At 39.7% G+C, this 6,709-nt stretch overlaps 1 non-coding gene across 1 annotated transcript; it reads right to left on the bottom strand.

Moving 5' to 3' along the window:
- Nucleotides 1-5,543: 5,543 nt before the first annotated feature.
- LOC120879152 lies at nt 5,544-5,650 on the bottom strand. The gene has a single exon (XR_005724720.1). It is a non-coding gene; the product is annotated as a U6 spliceosomal RNA (small nuclear RNA).
- Between the last annotated feature and the right edge of the window lie 1,059 nt (nt 5,651-6,709).

The following is a 6,709-nucleotide window of genomic DNA, read 5'->3' as shown; positions in this document are numbered from 1 at the left end:
ACAGATGCAGAGTCTACTTCGGAAGAAAGTGAAAGTGTTAGTCACTCAGTCGTGTCCGACTCTTTGGGACCCCATGGACTGTAGCTCGCCAGGCTCCTCTGTCCATGGAATTCTCCAGGCAAGAGTACTGGAGTGGGTTGCCATTTCCTTTTCCAGGAGATCTTCCTGACCCAAGGATTGAACTCTGGTCTCCTGCATTGCAGGCAGATTCTTTACTGCCTGAGCTACCAAGGCAGAGTCTGCTAGGACCACCTAATGTTTTTCCTTCCATGGGCGGTGTCGTAACTGCGAGGGTTTTCTGGTAACTGGCCCAGCCTGTGGTCGCCTTCATGGTGGTGATGTCACAGGTGTGGGTGTGTGGGTGCCTGTGCAGTGGCCGTGGGCCTCAGGTCTAGAGAGCGGGCCCCTGTGGGTCAGCTGCAGCTCCTGTGCCCAGGGTGCTGGCTGGCCTGCAGCAGTGCTGGGTCGAGAGCCTGAGATGAGGGAGCAGAGCTGTTGTCTGCTGGGGAGCACAGAGTAGCCAAGCAGGCTCTGGGGCTGGGGGTATCCTGGGATGGAGTGCTGGCAGCTGTGGTTGTGGGCAGTTCGACAGAGGCACTGTTGGGGTCCCCAGTGGCAAAGGCTGCCCGGGCCCCATAAACAAGGCCACGGGACCACAGTGGTGCCCGCCATGTGGCTGGTGTTGCTGGACCACCTTCTTCTTTGATACTTGCTGCCTCTGGTGTAGTTGCTGAGCTGGTCTCCCCATCCGTCCTTTCTGTGCAGTTTTTCTCCTTTTTTTCTCCACCGTGTTGCTGGAGCTTCTTAGTTGGACTCTTCAGCCCTCCTAAAGCTATTTTCATTTGTGAATAGCTAATTGTTGCAGGCAATGAAGGCTGGTATCTCCTACTATGTCATCTTGCTCAGTTTAGATTATTTTTTAAAAAATTATTATCAAAATATGTATGAAAAATAATGTGTTCAGTTTTGTATATTTAACTTGGATTTTTATGAGTATATATTCAAATAGTCTTTGGATACAATCATGTTTAAAAAAGTTTTTAGACCATTGAGAAACAGTACATGACAAGATAGAGTTGGAAAAGAAGACATAAAAATAGAGCTCAGAAAAAGGGAAAATAGTAGAAAGGTAGTGTTTTAGAAGCAGTCTGCTTAAATTTTTAAAAGCTGATAATAATGAAAGAGCAGGCTTCTGCCATTCATGACCCATATAAAATCTGCAGAGTTCATGACACATTTTTCAGGTTTAATGACTGATCAAAACAATAAAAACAAGCTAACTGGACATTGCAAATTGTTTAGATTTTTTTTACTACTGATCAAAATAATGAAAATGAGCAAGGAAATTACTCTCATCAAATCCACAATTTTATCAGGTTTGATCAAACTGATAAAACTATAGTCTTTACCAAATGAAGCTTGAATTACTGATCAAAATAATGAGAACAAATGCCAAAAGCATTTACATCAAATTCCTAACCCAGAAGCACAGAGGCAGTTCTTGTCCAGCATGAGATGATGAAGAAAATGGCTTCCCAGAATGGGCAGGTTGAGGGGGGAAGTCGGGACTGGGAGCCCCACTGGCTTCTGAAAGCTGATGCTGGAGGGTGACCCTGCTTCCAGGAAACAAAACAATTTGGGTTCATGATGAAGAACCTTTTCATCGGGTGAAGAAGAAATAGAAACGAGCCTTTACATTCACAGATCGTGTATATCTTACAACTATTTTTCTGTGTTTTCTAGTCTCCTGTCAGTTATTTGTGATGGAAGCATTTGAGTTCTTTATGAGGAGAATATTAAAAAATCACTATTACAGAGAAAAACACACATAATACAATGGCTAGAATTTAAAAATTCTGAAGAAATAGCAAAAAAATTGGTATTTAACAAAGAGAGTGAAGTCAAAGTCATTCAGTTGTGTCTGACTCTTGTAACCCCATGGACTGTAGCCCGCCAGGCTCCTCTGTCCATGGAATTTTCCAGGCAAGAATATTGGATTGGGTTGCCATTTCCTACTCCATTAACAAAGAGAAGTAATAGTAAAAAAAAAAAAAATTGGTATAATGTTCTAGAAATACTGAGTCAAACATAGTGATGCCTTATTTATTTATAGGGCTTCCCTGGTAAAGAATTCAGTGTATTTTCCTTGACCATGAATATAATTGGTGATGGAGATAACTGGAGATTTTTAAAAATTATCACTAAATTGGATGATCATGTACAAATAATTAGGAACAGCTGATTTCTTATTAAAACTCATCTATTAATTTTTTCAAATATCTTAATTTCATTTTTGGAGGCTCTGTTCTGAAATGTATCCATTTAACTTGTTATCCATTTGGTTACCCACTAATATTTAAATTTATCCAGAATCTTTATAAGCAAATTCATGAAGAAATTTAGAATGTAAAAATCCCTGCATGTACAGTTAGCTTACAATTATAGATATGATTCATGGTTACTTTTTTAAATGAAAATATACTGGTTATGATTGTTAAATCAAATATATCTATTAAATAAATATGTGTTCTTGAATAGGAAGACTTAACATCATAAAGACGAAATTGGCATGTTCAGGGTAGTGTGGCTGTAGACAGGATTCAACATCATAAAGGTCTTTTTTAAAAGGTAGCTTATGCATTTATTAGAGTACAATAAAAGTACCATCAGTTTTTTTTTTTTTTTTCTGGAATGAGATAAGTTGATTATCAAGTCCACTCAGAGGAAAATATAGGTAAGCATTGCTAGAAAAACTTTAAGGGCAACAGGGCCAGTTAGAAGCTCTAGATACAGCAGATAATAAAGCTCATGACAAAGCTTCTCAGAAAAATAATAAACTGGGAAATTCTAGTAAGGTTAGCAGATGAGATTAAGGATGCCCTTAATTATTACAAATTTATGAAGAATCTACTCTTCAGGGTCAGAAGTTTTCCCCAGCAAAGAACTGCAGCATGAGCTGACAATTAGCCTGTGAATAGTTGGCCTCAGGAACCAAAGAAGAACTCGAGAGTCTTTTGATGAAAGAGAAGAGTGAAACAGTTGGCTTAAAACTCAACATTCAAAAAACTAAAATCATGGCATCCAGTCCTATCACTTCATGGCAAATAGAGAGGAAACGATGGAAACGGTGACATACTTTATTTTCTTTGGCTCCAAAACCACTGCAGATGGTGACTGCAGCCATGAAATTAAAAGATGCTTGCTCCTTGGAAGAAAAACTATGACCATCCTACATAGCATATTAAAAAGCAGAGACATTACTTTGCCAACAAAGGTCTGTCTAATCAAAGCTATGGTTTTTCCAGTGGTCATGTGTGGATGTGAGAGCTGAGAGCCAAAGGATTGATGCTTTTGAACTGTGGTGTTGGAGAAGACTCTTGAGAGTCCCTTGGACTGTAAGGAGATCCAACCAGTCCATCCTGAAGGAAATCAGTCCTGAATATTCATTGGAAATACTGATGCTGAAACTGACGCTGCAATACTTTGGCCTTCTGATGAGAAGAACTGACTCATTTGAAAAGACCCTAATGCTGGCAAAGGTTGAAGGCAGGAGGAGAAGGGGATGACAGAGGATGAGATGGTTGAATTGCATCACTGACTCGATGGACATGAGTTTGAGCAAGCTCTGGGGGTTGGTGATGGACAGGGAAGCTTGGCATGTTGCAGTTCATGGGGTAGCAAAGAGTTGGACACGACTGAGAGACTGAACTGAACTGATAGGTTTATTATAGTCATAAAAATATTGTACACATTTATACATAAATGTATAAAGGCGAAGGCAATGGCACCCCACTCCAGTACTCTTGCCTGGAAAATCCCATGGACGGAGGAGCCTGGTGGGCTGCAGTCCATGGGGTCGCTAGAGTCAGACATGACTGAGCGACTTCACTTTCACTTTTCGCTTTCATGCATTGGAGAAGGAATTGGCAACCCACTCCAGTGTTCTTGCCTGGAGAGTCCCAGGGACGAGGGAGCCTGGTGGGCTGCCGTCTATGGGGTCACACAGAGTTGGACATGACTGAAGCGACTTAGCAGCAGCAGAGTGACTGAACTGAACTGAATTGGCCTTAAACATGGTTTGGCTCATTCCAGGTGTAGACCAGTTACAGAGGAGAAACAAGAGAGCCGAATGAATATATAGAGAAAAATTACAAATCTGGTTCATCTCATTTAAACTGTGCTGCATAGATAGAATATGAGTGACACACACAGGCAGGGGTGGTTCGGTGTTGATAAGATTAACAGGTGATAAGTTTTGATGGAATTGAGGAATTTATGGAGTTGAGGAAGTACAGAGAATAATCCTTTTCTGTCCTCAAGGAGTTCAAAAGTTAGTGGGCAGTTAAACAACATACACACAAACACACATGCAAAGACACACAAAATCTAAGTATAAACAATTCAGATGGCATTCTGAGATCCTTTATGTAATTGGAAATTGTGTGTGTATATATATATATATATATATGTTTTCTTGATGTTAATGATATAATTAAATGTGCTCTTGTAAACCTGTTAATCTCTATTGTAGGAATATACATGTTCAGTATAAGTGTGGCAGAACAACTTCGTGATGGCAGAACAGTGTGAACAGAAAGTGTAAGACTGTCCGTGTGGACATAGCCTAGATGATGACAGCTTGAATTCTTTCCAGGGTTGTTCACCCTTTAAAACTTTGATAACAAAAGTAGTCTTTTTGGTTCATGATGGCAGATTGATTGCCTTGTATATTTACATTTTACTAGGTTCGCTGATGTGACTGTTAAAATTGACTATTTGTTAAAATACAAATTGACTGTTTGTTTCACAATGACAACTTGATGGGCTTTTGAAAGCAGTTATATTTACGTTTTACAGGATCTGCTATTCTGAACGTTTGTCAGTATAACAGGATCCACCTTTGACACTTGCTTTTAAGCAAAAACCAAGAAGAGCAAGTTTGAAAGTGTGTTTGGAGGTTCTGAACAGAGCATGTGTCTACCCGGGAAAGTTCTCCTCCATGAAGCAGTATGTGTATGGAAGATGCACGTGAACAAATGAAGGACTGCAGGTCTGCCAGCCTGAGAATCTCAGCTGCCACATTCGAGCACCCTTGTTATTACATGAGGTTTCAGAAAAATGGATGGGGTGGGGAATGGTTTGTTTATTACAGCAGAAATGTGGCTTTATGTCCAAATATCAGAGAGGATAAGAAGTTGGTGTGTTGGTTCAGAAAGACTGGTAGATGATAGATATAGGTGGGTAGGTAGATAGGTAGGTAGGTGGCTAACTGAACAGTGGCTGGTGCTCAGTAAGTAACATGTGTACATTAGTTTTGTTTATTATCTTTGACAAATCCATCTTCTTTATTGTCTCATTAATTCAGGTCATTCGATGGTGGCAAGTACCCCATTTTATTTTTTTCAACATGAATCAACCATAGGTATACATATATCCCCTCCCTTTTAAACTTCCCTCCCGTCTCCCTCCCCATCCCACCGCTCTAGGTTGATACAGAGTCCCTGTTTGAGTTTCCTGAGTCAGACAGCAAATTCCCATTGGCTAAAAATATGGAACACTTCACGAATTTGTGTGTCATTCTTGTATAGGGGCCACGCTAATCTTCTCCATATCATTCCAATTTTAGTATATGTGCTGCTGAAGTGAGCACAAATACCCCATTTTTAACATACAAGATAAAATCTGAGTTTTAATAATGCATATTTTGTTGGGTCTCCAGAGGTGTTGCTTTATGACAGACATTTGGCTGTAGAAGACCTGAATTGGGGCACGAAACAGTGAAATCCTAATTTTCTCATTACTTGAGGAAGGCTCAAAGATTGGTGTGTTTAAAAAAAGAAAACCTTTAAATCTTGGATAGTCTCTTTGGTATGCCTAGTTTTTTAAGAAGAGAGTGATAGAATTCCAAACAATAGTGCTTCCCCAAGTGTACAAAAAAATCAATCTAAATAAATATTTTAAAGACAGCCAATCATTGGACTTGAGCCATAAAACCATGTCAATGGTGGGTTTTCTTTTTTTCTTCTCTTTTACCATCGTGACTGTAACTTAGTACTTTCTTCTCTCTGACTTCTCAATTTGGTTTTACCTCTAAGTAACCCTGATCATGTGCTGCTATAGTCTTATCAAAATTTTTCCCTCATCTTCCTGCTCTCCCTCCAGACCATAACTCGGGCCCTAATGTTTTTCAAGAAAAATTGATTTTTCTCTGTCAGAAAGAAATCATTATATATTTAATATTTTATACTTGTTTTCAGTTGAGATGAATCTTCAGGAATCTACATAGATGGTTGTGGAATGACAGATGAGTCAGCATGATTTGACTTACTTGGGATTAGCTTGAAGATTCATCTGTTTACTAATATTTGTCTTTGTAAATATTTGATGGTGATGGTGTTTAGAAGTCACAATGGTGTTTCATAATTTATAGGAGTAATATTTTAAAATCCGATGTCACTTTTCTCCCCCTGTAGATGAGTCTTCTCTTGTTCTAGTCTTTAGCATCTTAAATAATGGTAGTATTAGTCTCTCAGTTGTGTCTGACTCTTTGCAACCCCATGAATGGTAGCCCACCAGGCTCCTCTGTCCATGGGATTCTCCTGGCAAGAATACTGGAGTGGGTAGCCATTCCCTTCTCCAGGGGATCTTCCCCACTCAGGGATTGAACTGGATCTCCTGCACTACAGGCAGATTCTTTGCTATCTGAGCC

The sequence above is a fragment of the Oryx dammah genome, unplaced genomic scaffold (assembly GCF_014754425.2).
Source record: "Oryx dammah isolate SB20612 unplaced genomic scaffold, SCBI_Odam_1.1 HiC_scaffold_19, whole genome shotgun sequence".
NCBI classification, from domain to species: domain Eukaryota; kingdom Metazoa; phylum Chordata; class Mammalia; order Artiodactyla; family Bovidae; genus Oryx; species Oryx dammah.
The sequence above is the reverse complement of the archived record's forward strand: the minus strand, read 5'-3'. Positions and strand labels throughout refer to the sequence as shown.